The following is a 19,991-nucleotide window of genomic DNA, read 5'->3' as shown; positions in this document are numbered from 1 at the left end:
CCTCATCCCATACACATCTTATCACATCTTAATTCATCTTATCACCTCCTAACTTATTTTCATAATCATCTTATCACCTCTTATCACATCTTATACACCTCTTATCACATCCTATCACATCTCATATCTATTTATAGAATACAAGAGAATTCTTATATTTGATATAAGATTTCTTTACACATTTATTTATGCATAAATTCTATTTAAGGAGATTAATACTTTTGAAGTAAAAATCAATCTTTTATGCATCTTCCTATGCATAAATTCATTTTAAATGAAAATGACACTTTTGAATTAAAATTCAATCTTTTATGCATCTTCCTATGCATAAGTTCAATTTAGATAAGAATGACACTTTTGAATCAATCTTTTATGCATCTTCTTATGCATAAATTCAATTTGGTAGGAATGACACTTTTAGAATAAAAGAATTTCTCTTATGCATCTAAGTTATGCATAAAATCCATTTATGATGAAAATCACACTTTTAGTATAAAAAGAATATCTTTTATGCATACTTCTATGCATGAAATCCAATATGATAAAAGTAACACTTTTATAATAAAATAATCAACTCTTATGCATACTTCTATGCATGAAATTCAATTGTGATAAAAGTAACACTTTTATAATAAAATAATAATCTTTTATGCATACCTCTATGCATGAAATCCAATTATGATAAAAGTAACACTTTTACCTTAAAATAATAATCTTTTATGCATACCTCTATGCATGAAATCCAATTATGATAAAAGTAACACTTTTACATTAAAGTAATAATCTTTTATGTATACCTCTATGCATGAAAATCAATTATGCATAATATAAAAATCAATTTCTCTATGATTACAATGAATATCTTTCAATTAATCTAGGATGATAATTCCTAGAATATGGTGGGAAGTCCTCTTTTCATGCTTTGAATGAAATTATTTTATGCGTAATTTTTATAAAAAATTTACCATAGCTCCGCTGCTATGACTGATAAATCTCAAATTTTCTACAGAATAAAGCTTATCATTAAGAAAATAAATAGAATGATCCCTAATTGGATCATTAATCCATAATGGATTGAATCATCAATATTCATGAAATACATAAACTAAAAGCATAGAAAAAAGTCATTAATTTGGCCTCAAGCATAGATTAATCTTGGATTAAGGAAAAGCTTTATGAAAAGCTTCATTTGGATTGAGAATGGGTCATGAGTATGACCATTTCTTGAGTGAGAGAGAGAAATTACATAAAAACCATTTGAATTAAGCATAAATGAAAATTTATGTAATTCTTTACTATCTTTCATCAATTAACTTCAATAGCATTCATCAATTTATGTAATTCAAGTACTACCATTCATCAATTAACTTCAATAGCATTCAAAAACCATTCCAATTAAGCTTCTCAAGCTTGAGAGGGGTTGAGAAGAGAGAAACATTGAGAAATTATAGAAAATGATCAAAATTCACTAATTACCTTACAAATTGCTTGATTCTTTGTTCACGGTAGAGGCCCCCAACCAATCAATTGGTTTAGTATGTTGATGGAGCCACCAATGGGGATTGAAGAAAGAGGGAAGTGTCAAAAACTAGTGAATTATTATTGAATTCACGGTTCTTGGCTTAGGTGGAGTAGAGTAACAATGCATTAAGCATTGTTGAGTTTCAACAAAGGGGAAGGCCTCTATTTATAGGAAAAAGTGAGCTCCTAACCAAACAAACTGATTCTAGAATTTTCCAACTCAGTTTGGTCAATTTTTGACCATTTTTAGGTCAGTTGAGCTAACTTTTTGGAACTAGACTTGAATTAGGAGAGAGGAGAGATGAAATATCTCAATTTTTATGAGTTTAAAACTCATTCAAGCATGTGAAATATGCACCTCCTTTAATGGACTCCCCTTCCTTACGTATGTGTCAAAATGGAATCATTATACCCAAAATATCTCATATTTTTAATATTGCTCATAGTTTTTTACTAATAAACCTTGTACATTTTCAACTCTTCATCTTACGTGAGCATTTACTCATTTTTGGATACCCAAAATATCTCATATTTTTAATATTGCTCATAGTTTTTTACTAATAAACCTTGTACATTTTCAACTCTTCATCTTATGTGAGCATTTACTCATTTTTGGATACCCAAAATATCTCATATTTTTAATATTGCTCATAGTTTCTTACTAATAAACCTTGTACATAGTCAACTCTTCATCTTATGTGAGCATTTACTCATTTTTGGGTATCTTCTTTTACAAATTGGATTTATCTCCTCCCTACACATGGATGCTATTGGCCCATAGGAACCTTAATTGGACCATAATCCAAAAATTTCTGAAAATCTAAACCCTTAGGCTAAGGTCCTTTATACTCATTTCCAATAAATTCCAATTGCACATTGGAAAGTTCTTTTTGAATTTCTGTTTCAGGGGAATTCATTTTAATAATATGAGAAATTTTTCTATCTAAAAATATTCAAAATCTGAATATTCTCTCTCTAGAATATTTTCTCTCTCTATGTCAAAATAGGCAAAGACAAGATCTTTTATATTTCTGAAGAGGGGATTGATTACAGGGGAAGATGCTGGACATCTTAAGAGGCTGGGGAGGAATCTTACATTCTCTCCCACTTGAAAAACGCGAGATGCTCTCATCTCGCAAACTGGGGTATTTTCGTAAGGTGCACAAATATGAGACTGAGAGAAAATTTTTAATTAAGATTAACCACCAAGAAAAGTATCAAAGAGAGCAAGACTCAAGACAAGAACAAAGATTTCAACTTTATTCATTCTTGGAACATATACAGTAAAGATAGAAGAACTTTTTTTTTTACACTTCCATAAGCCCGTCCATCATATGGTCACAAAAGCAGCACTCACAAGCCGCACACGTATAAGGTAATTCATCTATGGGAATAATTCCGCCGATTATTGCAGCACCTATCTCATTGGTATGAGGTGATCTATTAAAAGGACCTCTAAGAGGCAAGCCAAAAATGGGATAAAGGCATATCTTCTGGTGAGGAAGAAAACATGCTACCCGCTTAGAAAATCCATCATGCCTTGATCTCATCACGCAGTAGTATCGGGGACCCAAACCCAAAGCTTCAATAACCATAGCCAAGTGGACATTGTTACGGAAGTGCTGTCGTCCCCACGGTGTTACCCTAGTTATATCTCGACAGGTCCTCCATTTGGTCTGAGCTACAGAAGTTCCCAAGTGAGGGAAAAGTGCGCGCTCACACAACTCTATAAAATCCTTCTTCACAGACTCGCTTGCATCTTGAAGGTGAGAAATCATCATGGATAAAACTAGTTCTTACTGCCAAGCCATGAAGGAGATTAAGAAAGGAAGGAGATCGATGGAAGTAAGATTACTGTGAGCGACAAGTAAAAGTTACGACTTATATAAAGGAAGGAGCTAGCGTAACCTAGAAGCCAACGGTATCTTGCCACTGAAGTTTTACCGTCTTTCCATGATTTGGGTTTGGCACATATATCTATAGAAGGCTTACATGATTACATTATGAACTTTGAGATGAGGAGGTAAAAGAAGCTCGTAGGCTAAGTCACCTACTTTCTTTGAATTCATATAAGGCTCACAATATCTGGGGGGATAATTTCTTATACTTCCAAAGAGATAAAGAACTTCTTTTGGGCCGTACTCGAATGAAGACCAAAACCTTGATATCCAAAATATCGATTTTCACTTCTGATCTCATTGTTCTGAATCCTTAAAATAGGTGGGACTCCTGAGAAGTATTCAAGGGAAAGGGTCTTCCTTTTTAAAACAAAATCTTTCTTTTATTTTTTTAGAGAGGGAATAATTATCAAATCAAAAAGGGAGATTCTTACTCCTGTATACCTCGAAGGCTGGGGAGGAATCTTACATTCTACCCCACTTAAAAGTGCGAGATGTCCTCATCTCGCAAGGTAGAGGACAACTCTTTTTCTTAAGATCCAATTTTATTCTGGGGTTCCTTATAATTTGGTCAACCCAACAGAATACTGGGATAAGTATCCCTTATATAGAACTCATCATTAAATAACAATTCATTCAGATCATATCATTCATATCTTTAACACGATAATGGTCCATTAGATTGAAAATTTTCTTTCTGAACATTCCTCCACGGGAATTTCAGTCAAGCAAGTTCTCAATTTGTCATCCCTTAACTTGATATACCGAGTCAAGTGTTAACAGTAGCAATTTGACAGCACAATCCACTAATCTCATAGTGATTTGCTGAAATCATTATCATCATTCTAGTTGTGAATATCATCACAGGGACTCGTCCCATTCATCCTCATTGTGGTTTCGCTCAGCTTATTACATTTCAACCAATTTTTCAGGAATCATCATTTTTCAATACAGAATCCAAATCAACTCATCAGTTCTCAAACAGAATTAAAAATCATATCAACCACATTCGAAATCATCATCTGGATAGCATTAACGCTTATAATTTCAAGTCTTAGATTTACTCGTATATACTGTCGGTAAAGAGCTGCAGTTATACCCTCGGTATATACGGGTAGTCATGATACTTGGAAGTATAAGGTAAATACCATCATGTCTAGGCCTCAAGCAAGTCAGGGTTCCATACAATTGTGGTACTTCCATCTGAATACCCAATTACTAAATTACGAATTTTCAGTTTGAATATCAAATTGTATGAATTATATCACACAATTACAACCTTTTTGTGCTTCTTGATAAATTTTTGACATATTTGGCTTCTCAGTTGATCTTTATTAACCAATTGCTCTGATACCAACTGTGAGATCCCTGTTCCCACCGAGCAACGGATTCGGGGTACTAGCAGCAGAAGTAGCACTTCTCGCGCGGGACAGGGGTCCCACATTCGGGGCCTCGTCCACATGGATATCCGGACAAAAGACTAATCCGTCGGTTTTCCAAATCCGAACCCGAAAAAACTTCCCTTATCCGAAAAGCACGGGCGATTCCTCCACGATAACTTTTTACTCTAACGTAGTCAAGACCATTAGTGATCAAACTGATCCGACTGCACCTATAGAGATACTCGGTCAGATCAAGGAAGAAACTTGCACTTGGATCATTGGGATCAACGCTTTTTTTCCCATCAAGAGGCACAGCCGTTGATTCCTATCCATAGAACAATTTCTATCTGGGACTTACTTCATCTATCGTAATAACAGAAATTGAGTCTCAATTTACGGATCCATCAGTCCAGCCTAACCCCATCCGCCGATCCCATGGGTTAGCCAACTGCCCAACCACTGTAGTGATGGGATCCAATTTTGAATTTGGTTAGGTTTTGTCCCGGGTACCAAGGAAAAGAGTTCCAAGGCCCCCTAGCCGGAAGTTCATGCAAACATAAAACTAGCCACACCACTTACACACCCAATATGAAATTGCCTTTTTCTTAGCATCAGCTAACTTTAAAACAATCCTTTAATGAAACCATAGTACCACTGATCACAATCTTCCAATTTATCCGGTTGATTCTTAATTTCCCATCATCCCTTCATCAGAGTATCTATGGCATCATTGGCAACTAGAACGCTCACCACCTGTCCACTCAGGGGCCTTTTCAATAGTTCTTAGCCCATAATACTCGGCAATATAATCACTTATAAAAATCAAGATGGACTCTCGTTGAAGATCAGCAAGATCAACCAACAGATCCATAAAAAGAGCCATGGACTCATCCATTGAAGACCAGCAAGGTCAATCAACCAGATCCATGCCCAGTTTCAGAAAACAACTCTTACTCCTTGTTCCGATATCTTCCTCGACGCACGCTTGGGTATCCTCGGCGACCCAGAGCCCGTGCACCGTATGGCCAGCACCCTCTAGGATCCTTCGCAGGGGACCTAGCGCTTCACTCATAGGCCGCTCCTTGGTCCCTCATCCACTGTACCGGAAGCTCACCATTTTAATCGAACCGGGGCTGGTCAAGACCTCGACCGACTTTGCTACGCGAGACGTCCTCCACTGACTCTCCGTCAGCAGTTGCAACTTTATCAGTTACGTCTCCACGACCTTAATCACAAGACGGTCAAAATGCTTCCCCAGCATTCTTGACATAAAACAGCCATTTACAAACAGTTTACAAATACAATTTCTATATTAACTCTCATTTTTTCACATTATCCCTCCTCAATCCACTTTACTTATTCCACATTCCTTTTATATGTGTACTCATCCAATCACATCATTTTCCATCTCGTCACTTCAGATTCCTTCACATCACATATCATATATTCACATCCATACATATATCCACATCCACATCCACATTCACATCCATACATCCACATCTACATCCATGCATCCATTTTCACATCCACATACATACATCCACATCCACACATACACATCCACATCTATATGCATACATTCACATCCAATTTCATACATACATTCACATCCAATTTCATACATCCACATCTACATGTACATTCACATCCATACATCCACATTTATATGCATACATTCACATCTACATGCATACATCCACATCCACATTCATACATCAATATCTACATGCATACATCCATACATATCCACATTCACATCCATACATCCACATTCATGCATCCACATCTACATTCTTACATACACATCCACATCCATTTTCACATCCTCATTCCTACATCCACATCCCATATCCCCATTCATACATACACATCCATATCCACATCCACATGCATACATCCACTATCACGTCCTCATTCATACATCCACATCCACATACATACATACATCCACATCCACATTTCCATTCACATCTATACATCCTCATCTACATCCACATACATACATCCACATCCACATCCACATTCCACATTCACATCTATACATCCACATCCACATCCACATCCACATCTACACCACATTCACATCTAGACATCCACATCTACATCCACATTCACATACATCCACATCCACATTCCATTCACATCTATACATCCACATCGACATCCACATATATACATACATCCACATCCACATTTCACATTCACATCTATACATCCACATCTACATCCACATTCACATACATCCATGTCCACATTCCCATTCACATCTATACATCCACATCTACATCCACATTCACATCTATGCATATACATCTTCATGCATACATCCATTTTCACATCTATACATATACATCTTCATGCATACATCCATTTTCACATTCATACATCCACACGTCCATCTCCACATCCACACATCCACATACATACATCCATTTCCACATTACCATTCATATAACCCCATATGCCTTCACATCTAATCTTTTACATCACATCCATTCTCGCCCTATCACAACCCATATACATCTTATCCTATCACCTACACTTCTTATCTCATCCCATACATCTTATCCTATCACCTACACTTCTTACCTCATCCCATACACATCTTATCACATTCTAATTCATCTTATCACCTCCTAACTTATTTCATAATCATCTTATCACCTCTTATCACATCTTATACACCTCTTATCACATCCTATCACATCTTATATCTATTTATAAAATACAAGAGAATTCTTATATTTGATATAAGATTTCTTTACACATTTATTTATGCATAAATTCTATTTAAGGAGATTAATACTTTCAAAGTAAAAATCAATCTTTTATGCATCTTCCTATGTATAAATTCATTTTAAATGAAAATGACACTTTTGAATTAAAATTCAATCTTTTATGCATCTTCCTATGCATAAGTTCAATTTAGATGAGAATGACACTTTTGAATCAATCTTTTATGCATCTTCTTATGCATAAATTCAATTTGGTAGGAATGACACTTTTAGAATAAAAGAATTTCTCTTATGCATCTAAGTTATGCATAAAATCCATTTATGATGAAAATCACACTTTTAGTATAAAAAGAATATCTTTTATGCATACTTCTATGCATGAAATCCAATATGATAAAAGTAACACTTTTATAATAAAATAATCAACTCTTATGCATACTTCTATGCATGAAATTCAATTGTGATAAAAGTAACACTTTTAAAATAAAATAATAATCTTTTATGCATACCTCTATGCATGAAATCCAATTATGATAAAAGTAACACTTTTACCTTAAAATAATAATCTTTTATGCATACCTCTATGCATGAAATCCAATTATGATAAAAGTAACACTTTTACCTTAAAGTAATAATCTTTTATGTATACCTCTATGCATGAAAATCAATTATGCATAATATAAAAATCAATTTCTCTATGATTACAATGAATATCTTTCAATTAATCTAGGATGATAATTCCTAGAATATGGTAGGAAGTCCTCTTTTCATGCTTTGAATGAAATTATTTTATGCGTAATTTTTATAAAAATTTTACCATAGCTCCGCTATGACTGATAAATCTCAAATTTTCTAAGGGATAAAGCTTATCATTAAGGAAATAAATAGAATGATCTCTAATTGGATCATTAATCCATAATAGATTGAATCATCAATATTCATGAAATACATAAACTAAAAGCATAGAAAAAAGTCATTAATTTGGTCTCAAGTATAGATTAATCTTGGATTAAGAAAAAGCTTTATGAAAAGCTTCATTTGGATTGAGAATGGGTCATGAGTATGACCATTTCTTGAGTGAGAGAGAGAAATTACATAAAAACCATTTGAATTAAGCATAAATAAAAATTTATGTAATTCTTTACTATCTTTCATCAATTAACTTCAATAGCATTCATCAATTTATGTAATTCAAGTACTACCATTCATCAATTAACTTCAATAGCATTCAAAAACCATTCCAATTAAGCTTCTCAAGCTTGAGAGGGGTTGAGAAGAGAGAAACATTGAGAAATTATAAAAAATGATCAAAATTCACTAATTGCCTTACAAATTGTTTGATTCTTTGTTCACGGTAGAGGCCCCCAACCAATCAATTGGTTTAGTATGTTGATGGAGTCACCAATGGGGATTGAAGAAAGAGGAAAGTGTCAAAAACTAGTGAATTATTATTGAATTCACAGTTCTTGGCTTAGGTGGAGTAGAGTAACAATGCATTAAACATTGTTGAGTTTTAACAAAGGGGAAGGCCTCTGTTTTTGACCATTTTTAGGTCAGTTGAGCTAACTTTTTGCAACTAGACTTGAATTAGGAGAGAGGAGAGATTAAATATCTCAATTTTTATGAGTTTAAAACTCATTCAAGCATGTGAAATATGCACCTCCTTTAATGGACTCCCCTTCCTTACATAATTTCTGAAAATCTAAACCCTTAGGCTAAGGTCCTTTATATCCATTTTCAATAAATTCCAATTGCACATTGAAAAGTTCTTTTTGAATTTCTGTTTCAGGGGAATTCATTTTAATAATATGAGAAATTTTTCTATCTAAAAATATTCAAAATCTGAATATTCTCTCTCTAGAATATTTTCTCTCTCTATGTCAAAATAGGCAAAGACAAGATCTTTTATATTTCTGAAGAGGGGATTGATTACAGGAGAAGATGCTGGACATCTTGAGAGGCTGGGGAGGAATCTTACAATTTGACATCTTGCCAGATACACAAATTTACCAGAAACAGCACTCTGGTTTGTTCTGTGCACAAACTGTTGTATTTTCTATAGTGGTACTGTACTACACTCAAATGTCACAACCAGTGACCTCAATGTGCATGCATACACGCAATGGCAACTGTTGACCTCCTTGCAGCACACACAATGTCTGCACAACTAATCTGTCTTCCTGCAGTTCTTAAAACAGAGTTCTGCAGAGAATCGATGACTTACCCGCAGTGCTCGAAATCGCTTGCTTTCTGAAAAACAGAGATCCTAACATGCCCAAAACGCATTTTCGGCCCGAAAAATGTTGTCCACCACTAGAATAATATAGTTGCCCTATAGCTTTACTCCCACGAAGGAAGCTCCTCAATCAGAGATCATTTGCCAGGGCCTCCCATAGAGCTCCCGACAAGGGTGTAGTCGCCAACACAAATAGGAAAGAGTAGTTGAAGCTCTTACCCTCGTACCACTTCCTATGCTTCTCTTGCTTGTAACTCAGCCCTTAGCATGAACCAGGCTCTAATACCATGAAATTATGCAGAGGGGAGAAGAGAGCTTGAGCTCTTGCAAGCACACACACACTCACAAAACCCTAAAAGAGAACACACAAGGTGAGCGACTGAAAATCTTCTTCTTCTTCTTCACACAACACTCAACACGCCATATACAAAGATAAGAGTACACACAATATGAAAGGTACTCAACCAAATACATACTAGGGTTCTCTATAGTGTGAATCCAACTAAATGAGCTAGCGCTATAACTATGCCAGTCTCTAGAATGGTTGTCACACAGCCTGTCATCCCACTGGCCGCATATCACCCATGATCTCACCAACCATGCCAGTGGTGTAAGTGTGGGGCCTATCCCCCAGGCGGGTCATCAGTGTCCACCGCCTCACTAGATGAGCTCGATATCTCAACATCACCTACATTCTTCAAGGAGATCTTGTAATTCTACCAATTCTTACCTACTATCAATTCTTCCAATAGGTCATCCATTTTGATATGGTCTTCTATCCCTTGCTTTTGACTCTTTATACCAATTTGAGGACTATTCATACAATCGCTTTGTTGACCTTGTGGTGTAATGGGCTTGTGAGAGGAGCCCATTTGTGACATCTTTAGGTGATCTACAAAAATCCAACTTTGACCTCTATAATAATCAACACACTATAAATACTACACATTTTGGGTGTAGAGTTTAGAGTAATACCAAAATCTTCCTCATGTATATACTTGGCTTCCTCCAATTCTTGCACATCTATAGCACTTGGATCATGACCTTCAAAAGGGACATCTAGAAGCATCACCTAATGAGCACAGATGGCAGGGTGCATAATTGTAAGAAAAAGCCAACAAGTATGGATAAGGTATTACTATAAGAATATCCCACGGGCTGCAATGTAAGAAAAAGCCAAAAACTATGGATAAGCTATTACTATAAGAATAGTCTGATGTAATTACACGGCCAAAAACTATGGATAAGGTATTACTATAAGAATAGCCATGTAATTAGATCTTACATGGCTACAATGTTGAAATGTGGTATCAAGCATGTAGGGTTGCAAGTGCTCAAAGATAGTAGTACTAATTGTTATAGGACCAGTTTTAAAAGTGTCCTACCATACACCAAGAATTATGTAAACCCTTGAGCTCGGGGGGGAGGGAGGGTCACTATATGTAAACCCTATATATCATGTGTGTTCAAAGGCTATTTTTTAAATCCCTTCTCTAAATTTTATGAAAAATTAACCCTTTTTCCATAAAATCTGTTTTAAAGAAAATTTGAATTTGCTCTCACACACCCCTTCTTTCTGTTTAAAAAAAGTGAATAAACTATACCTTTTTTATGCACTCACATGATATATTCACGTATTCTTGAGTGACTCCCCTAAGTACTTGAGAAAGCTTAAAAGTGCTTGAAAGTGATCCACTACTGAAACATGCTCCATAAATGCTTAAACAGCTTAAAAGTGCTAAAGGAGGGCAGTACTTAAATGTGGTAAAAGTGGTCTAGAACTACTTAAAAACAAGTGCTTAAAGACCTTAAAAGTGGTAAAGGGTAAGACTTAAAATGCTAAAAGTGGTCCATATCTACTTAAACAAGGTCCACAAGTTCTTAAAGACCTTAAAAATTATAAAGTGTAGAACGTAAAAGTGTTGAAAGTGGTCAAAAGTGATCTAGAACTACTTAAAAGGGGTGCGTCAGTGCTTTGAGATTTTAATAGTGGTAAAGGGTAGTACTCAAAAGTACTAAAAGTGGTCAAAATAGTCTAAAACATCTTAAAAGGGGTCCATAAGTGCTTAAAGAGCTTAACAATGGTCAAGGGAAGTACTTCAAAGTGGTCAAAAGTGGTATAGAACTGCTTTAAAGGGATCCACAAGTGCTTAAAGAGCTTAAAAGTGGTAAAGTACTTAAAAGTGCCAAAGTTGCCCAGCTAGTAATGCTTTAGTACTTTTGTAGGTGCAATGTGAGTACTTAGAAGTACTAAAATTTAAGGGTTTCAAAAGCTAGTGTGACTGCTTCAAAGCACTGAGAGAAACAGCACTTGAGTAGTAGATATTATAAATTGCTAGTACTGCTTGTTAAATCTAACAGGCACTAGAGGCAACCTGCAACCCCTTACCATGCTCACTATAGGTGCTTATTAGTGCTACTTAAGACCAAGTTAAATTTCTCATTGTTACAACTAATGCTGCAAAATAGTCAGTCTTAAGAAGTAATGAAAAGACTGAAACCCTAAACCTAAAAATCATTTAAGACCTCTTGACTCTTGTGTTCTAGATGATGAGTGAGATGCCATTATAGTATAAATTGTGCTAGCATTGACCACATCCTTAGGACATACCCGGTCCCATTAGTTCCTTTGGCTGATCTTACCTTTGAGATACAATAACAACTCCTTAAACATACAAGTTTCATGAATGAACTTTAATTCAAAGTCTCTAGCTACTTATTTCACAACATTATCCTATGGCTACCTACTAGCTTGCACTAAGTACTATGGTCTCAATTCATTCATCAATGTACCAATTGGCTGCAAAAATGCACTACCAGATGGATAACCACAAATTGTTTCTTTCTCCACCCCTTTTAATAGAGGTTAGCAATACACCATGTCCCACTTGGACACAAGTATTTAATCCAACATGTCCCACTTGGACACACGCATTTAATCCATGTAAGAGTTAGACCCAAATCTCTTAAATAGAAGGCTTATACTAGCATTCAAGTTTACTTTAGCCAAGAATGAGATCCAAAGTTAAATATATTTCATCATCCAAACGTGGTGACTAGGAAATTGTGACAGTCCTAAAAACAAGATTTTAATTCAAATACTCCTTAACTTCTCTTGGTCTTTTAATTCTTTCAAGTCATACTTAAATCTTTGTTTTTAGCTTAATCAATTTTCATGTTCTAATCAACAAGATCATCTCTAGTCGCTATATCTAAGTCGTAACTATGCTTACATGTTAGTCCATCCGGTCTATGTAGACAAGATAGTCAATCTTGATACCAATTTCTAAGACAAAGCTTGACAACTAATCTCTTAGGGGAGTAATATCTTCTAAACTATTTGGAATTAGAGAAAAGTCAAAACTACAAAGTTTTAAAAATTCGAACGCTCTATAAAACATATCTCTGTGAAGGTTCTCTAAAAATAAGTTCCAAGGTCTTTTTGAGAGCGTTCAAAATGGCCAAAGTTTTGTTTTTAACATAAAACTATCAAAAACAGCCAAGTGCCCCACTTTTCACTCGAATAACTAAAAAACAAAAGAGATTTGGCTTTCTAGAGTCTCATACCCTCTTGTAGAGTTTCATGTCGTCAAACTTTTGTTTTTACGTTGTGAGGGTAATTTGAGGCCCACTCTAAACATGGTGTGTAGATAGAAGGAATGTACATATGTTAGTGTGAAATGAATCAAAGGTGGCAAAATGGAGCGTGGCAGCCAAGTGAAAAGGCACAGGTACGCAAAAGCAAAAAGGAAAGTGTGTGGTGGAAAAAAGAAGATGGGTGGCACAGTATTTTGGAAGAAGGCAAGGTGGTGACGAGGTAGAAGAGGGAGAATTGTGGTGGATTAAGATGTGGTTTTCGCGAATGTTCCTAGAGAGACCACCAATGAGAGATTACAGTTGAGTGGGATCTTGCAGGTCAGTTTGTTAAAGGTTTCAGGGCGGCTAGAGTGCCTGTAATTTTTTTCAAGATTTCAGAAGAGAAGGACAGTGTAGTGAGACAAGTTGTTTGAGTCGTCAGAGCAGAGAGAGCGCGCGTAGAAGTCCAGACAATCAACTTGCTGGTGTGTCTCTACGTTCTTTGAGGAACATTTCTATTAGATACTTGATCCAATTCAAATTTTGCTCAACTGTATCTATCATTTGTCACAACTGAGTGCTGTCTAGTTTGTGTATGAGAAGGACCTGCTATTATCAGTAGTGGTTTTGAGAGTTTGAAGTTGTGTCGCGCCAGGATCTACTTGAGAGGAATCCTTAAGTTTTTTATGTTTTCTTCTTTTAGTTGAACCCAGGTCTTAGGGCCCTATTGAGACACTGAAGTGTTTGTGGTCTATCTAGAGTAGATAGAGAGTTTGGGTCTCATCTTTTGTTTTGATGTTTTGGTTGTGATGGAGATGTTGTTTTGTTTGAGTTCATGGAGATGAAGCTCCTGTGTGTGTCAGTCTGATGCTTGGAGAATAGTTTCTAAGTCAGTTCTGACCCAATCAGAATCAGTTGAGAAAGTACAAGAGCAATTATGTGTCAGCTAAACATCAGTATCGTTAGCTAAAGGTGTATTGGGATTAGTTTGGCTTGTCTGAGTTCAAGGGAAGGGATCTTGGGTAGGTGCTAACTCTCATCAGTCAACTGTCAACAACAGTCAGATTGGCTTGAGGTCTGATGATGTTTCTATGGGGCAGCTATGAGTCAATTGTTGTCAAAAACTAAGAGTCCATGTTGATGGATCCTGGTGTGGTTTAAGTGGTTTGAGCATCTAGAAGTGTCAACATATGCAGAGGAGAGGATGCCTACATCAGCTGAGTCAGTTTAGTTGGTTTGGTTGGGTTTAGTCAGATCTGAGGAGGCAGTTGTGTGTGCTAGTTGCAGCAAGGAGCCAATAATGTGATATCCCTTCGAGTTTAGAACTGCCTAAGTGCTTGTGTGAGTCAGAGGACATGTGGGAGAATGTTTCTGTTTCAATTGAGTCTACTGAATCAGTTTACTCTATTTCTGTCAGCCAGGTCTATCTCAAAGCCAATTCAGTTAGAGGGGTGTCAGCTATGTGTAAGCAGAGGCTAACTAGCTCCGAGAGGTTTTGAAGCAAGGTTTTGAGACAAGCTGATGTTGGGGAACACTCTTAGAGCCTGGAGGACAATTTTCTGACTAGGGACAAGTGGAGGATTTCAGAAGCAGTTCACATGAAATTTTGAGATAGTAGCTGGAGGGGATTTTGGTTAGCTGGATGTCAGATGAGGTCAAGAGAGGCTTATAGGTGGAAGATCAGAGGTGGTGGAGGTCATAGCTGACTAAGGAGGATAGCTCAGGAGGCAGCTGGGTCAAATAGGGAGGTTGGGAGGGTGTTGAGGTGTTCGGAGGTGTCAGCTAGGATGAGAACAGTAGTGTTGAGTTGATTGGTGCCCTCATAAAGAAGACACATTGCCATAAAACAATGCAAAGTCAAGAGTGCCTTTAAGGTAATGAAAGACACGCTTCACTGCTTGCCAATGCCTAGTGCCAGAGGGCAATGTATAAATCTGCTCAACTATGACACTGCATACTGAATATCAAGACGGGTAGTGCATAGGTAAATAAGGCATCCCACAGCTTACTCATAAGTGGCAACATTAAATGGCTTGGAAGAGTCATCAAGTGATAGTCGTAAGCCTGGTTCCATAGGAGTAGAAACAAGTTTGCAATCTGTCATTTGAAACCTTTCTAAGAGCTACTCCATGTGTCTCCGTTGAGATAGCATGATGCCCCCCTCAACTAGTATAAACTGAATATCCAAATAGTAATGCAAAAGCCCCATGTCTGTAACATCAAATGCATGCTGTAATTCACATATGGAAGCTAAAATTTGTTCCTCATCAAGACCAGTCACAAGTATATCATCCACATAAAGGTTCAAGAGATTATGAAATCATCCCCTTGTCTACGAACATAGAGGATACTCTCAATAGGACTATTCTGAAAAATATGAGAGATTAAGTACACTGCACGCATGAATCTTTTGATACCAGGCACGAGGAGCCTGTTTAAGCCCATAAAGTGCTTTAAGCAATCTGTATACTTTATGCTTTGCATCTTTCTAAACAAAGCCAAGAGGTTGCGATACATAAACCTCCTTCTGCAAATCAACATTCAGAGCAACAGTTTTGATATCCAACCGATGCACATTCCAACCTTTATGCACAACCAATGCAACAATAGTGCATATGGTAGTCATACATGTAGAAGTAGGCGCAAAAGTCTCCTCATAGTCAATGCCCTCTAGTTGGGCATACCTTTTGGCGACTAAACGAGCCTTATAGCGATCAATCGAGCCCATAGTTGTCAGATATCATACCGTACGATTCGTACAATATGATACCATACGAAAAAATACGGTATGATATTTAAAAAAACCTTATCATACGATAAAATACGGTGTTTTAAAAGAATACTTATAAACTTAGGTGTTTCCAATTTCAAGATATGGAGTATTTTAAAAACAAGGGAAGCATCATAGTATACAGGAAGCTCAAACGGCCATAGACAAGCAAAAACAAGACCATTACCCAAAGAAAAAATATTTTTTTTGAAAAAAAAATCCCTTTTTTAAAAAAAATCCGTGTATACAATATTCCGTACGATATGACGTCATTCAACATATAGAAACAACTATGATCGAGCCATCAAGCTTGTGTTTCAATTTATACACCCACTTTGTGCTTATGGCACGCTTACCTTCTTCGAGCACGTCACATAACTCCCATGTAGCATTCTTTTCAATGGAGGCCAAGTCCGAACGCATGGCTATAACCCAACTATCACTCTCCAATGCATCAAAATGAGAAAGTGGCTTCTCATTACATGTAGTAGCAACATCGACTATGTCAACAAAATGAGATGCATGTCGAGACGCAACGCGGTATAAGTATCGACAGCTTGCTGTCACGTAAGGCATCAATGAGCCAGAGGGAAACTCTCTGTGAGTCACGAATTGTTGCATCCTCTTCAACCAATGCATCACCCATCCTGATCAAAGTGTGGCAAATCTGGAGCAATATGAAAAATGTTTGGTAGCTGATTTTGCTGAATTTCAGTACAACAGGGGACTGATTTGGAACCAAAGCAGGCTCAACAGGTTCAGCACATGTACCAAACACCATTTCTCAATATCCCCTTATTGTACAAAAGAGCATAACGCATCAAAATCTATTATGTCATATATGGAGCAGTAATTAGACTTTGAGACCAACTTTTACAAGTGCTGAGACAAAATAAGAATCTTGCGAATCCCAAGTACATACAAAGTATCTGCAAGAGTAAACATGTCCCCACTACATGTCGTCAACTCCACATTGGCATATGATGCATTATTAGCACATAGAACTGTACCACCTACTACTGGTAGTGCATCTCTCAAGGTAGCAAACAACTTCTTACAAGAGGTAATGTGTTTTGTAGCACCACTACCAATAAGCTTCAGATAAAGACAAGCATAAAGTAGACATAGAAATAGCATTGCATGTGACTGTCAATGCATAACCATCATCTGCAAATTTTGCCTCTTCATTGGTGTCACTTGTAGCTGCAACAAGACCTTGCTGCTGCTTCTTCTTCTCACTCTCTTTACGCTTCCTGCATTCCTCAACTACATGACCAGGTTTCCAACAATAGTTGCATCTCTTTTTCTTCTCAGTCTTCTCTTCTTTAAACTTAGGAGGATTTGAATAGGCTTGTGCTTTTTTTTCTCAGACTTCTCTTATTTAGACTTAGGAGAATCTTTAGACCAGTATTGCTCTTCTTATAACAAGAGAACTACCAAATCATCAAATGTGTACAAATGTGAATTTCTCGTCGTCAAGAGGTGAAGAGTGGTAGCAAACCCTTGATAGGATTTAGGCAAACGATTGAGAACCGTAGAAACAAGTGAATTGTCAGGTATCACCTCATCAATATTGATTAACTGCTCTCGCAAATCCTTAGCACGAGTGAGAAATCTATCGACAGAATCACCCTCATTCATATCCTCCGTGTCAAGCTTTTTTCAGAGATACGGAGATACGCTACACGAGCTTCATTGTGGATCTGATATAAAGAGGCAAGTATATCCCATGCACCCTTAGATGAAGTACATGAATGGATATGAGGAATGACTTGCCATTTACACGGGTAGAGCGAGCGCTGCTATGGCAGCAGAGGCAAAAATCCCCAAATCAAAAAATTGATTTGGGGGTTTTCAAATTAACTGTTGGACGAAGCCTTTGGAGCAAGCGGCACTAAGGAGCAAGTGGTAGAGCAAGTGACGATAGCCCCTTCGTGTGGCAACCGACGTTAGCTGGCATCGGCTATTGCAAATCTGGTAGATCTGGTTCATCAACGTTAGTAGGGCAACCAACAATAATAGCTAGTAGTACGGACAACAGTGCTAAGACAAGTGTGCACTAGGCAACAAGGCGACCAGCAATAATGTGAGCACTGATGCTAATGTTGGGTCCTGGAGTTGATGTCTTGCAAGGCGAGCACTCACACACACACACACACACATAGTTGAGAGAGAGAGAGAGACAGTGATGCTGCAAAAGTACACATGATAAGGATGAAAGTACAAGGTACTAATAGTTCTAGGGCAAAGTGCCCAACACACTAGAGTGTGTTCACACAAGAAAAAACCCTTGCCTGCACACAAGGTAAAAAGTGCCCGTGTGTAAGATTGCTCACACCAAGACTTCCCGGAGGCCAAAGACTAACATTATGAAGCCTAGAACACTCTAGACCATTATTTGTGGCTCGATAAAAGATCTCAAAGATCAGTCTCCTTTGAACCCAAGTGATTCTCTTCCAACTTGCCTTAATTATATGAAAAGTATTCTTACTCATCTTGCAGATATTAAGAAGACCATTGAGGAGGATGTTGTCATAGAAGAACCAACCCCATGAGGAGTTTAGTTACATCGTTACTACACTCACTAATTTGCCAGCTCCAAAGGTAACGATGTGGAAGCATCCTCAAAGCCTTCTGAGGGTTGTTGGGACCCAATTATGTGTACACTTCTCTTGCTACGCACTCTCTCTCTCTTGCGTAATTCACTTTTGTGGAGGGTTCTCTGCTAATCAAGTAAAAAAGTTTCAATGAGCTTCCGCATGTAACATTAGTGATCCCACACACATAGTGGATTGTTTACTTGCGTTCAAGGAAAACTGTAATCACTCCCACTAAGAGAGAGAAGAGAGATTGAGTCTAGTGCAACTGACGACAATGTGCCCTTGACATCGACTGACACTATAGCAACCCCATCGACTCCATCACTTTTGGTGATGACACGAAAGGATCTCGACTCGAAGATATTTAAGGCCATTGCGAAGGCCATGGTGCCAAGGGCCTTGGCTGCCCAGGCAACCAACCCACCGGCTTCCCTAACACCACCACCACCACCACCTCTAGCTTCTTCAACCCTCTCCCAAGTACCACCTCTTGCACAAGCACTACCTAGTGCACAACTTACTTGTACATCTTCTATTGCACAACCCACTCCTTCAAAAAAACCAACCTTCCATGCTTCTTCTATGCAACTCATTGCTATGGAGATAGCACTGCAGAATGAACATGACATTCGGATGAAGCATGTGGAGATGTCTTTCCAGCTTAGTCTTGAGAAACCCCGAGACGAAGAGGATAAGCGTCTCTTTGCTTGGGAGGCTCACCTCTACACAGACGAGATCAATAACAAGAACCAACAAGAGGTGGAGAAGGCTCACCTCTACACAGACGAGATCAATAACAAGAACCAACAAGAGGTGGAGAAGCACTAGCAAATAAGGAGACGAACGACAGCGATAAGTATAGCATCAAGCCTTCCTCTAAGATCTCAACAAAAGAATTGCTCAGAGCCAGGTGTTAACTCTTTTCCGGATAAGGTCACCTTCAATAAGTATGATGGTAAAGTCGAGCCCTTCACTGTGCATTCATGAATTCCCCAATTCGGCCTCTTATTTTTTGGTAGTACATAGATCAAATAAGGATAAGGTTACCCTGGGGCTAATTGTCACCTCACTAGCGATTCCTCTGTTGTTTCTTGTGTCACACAAAGAAACCTGCTCCTTCCACCACAGTGTTAACCTCAACAATTGTCGCTACAGTTGAACCCATCAAGTCTCCCACACCTGAACCAATTGTCAGTTCTACAGAACAGTAGAGGTTCAACCCTCGAAGCCTACACCTGAGCTCAACAAATAACACCCCTTAAGTGTCTTG

Source organism: Cibotium barometz, chromosome 43 (genome assembly GCF_041138505.1).
Source record: "Cibotium barometz isolate CiBa-2024 chromosome 43, ASM4113850v1, whole genome shotgun sequence".
Lineage (NCBI taxonomy): Eukaryota > Viridiplantae > Streptophyta > Polypodiopsida > Cyatheales > Cibotiaceae > Cibotium > Cibotium barometz.
The sequence above is the reverse complement of the archived record's forward strand: the minus strand, read 5'-3'. Positions refer to the sequence as shown.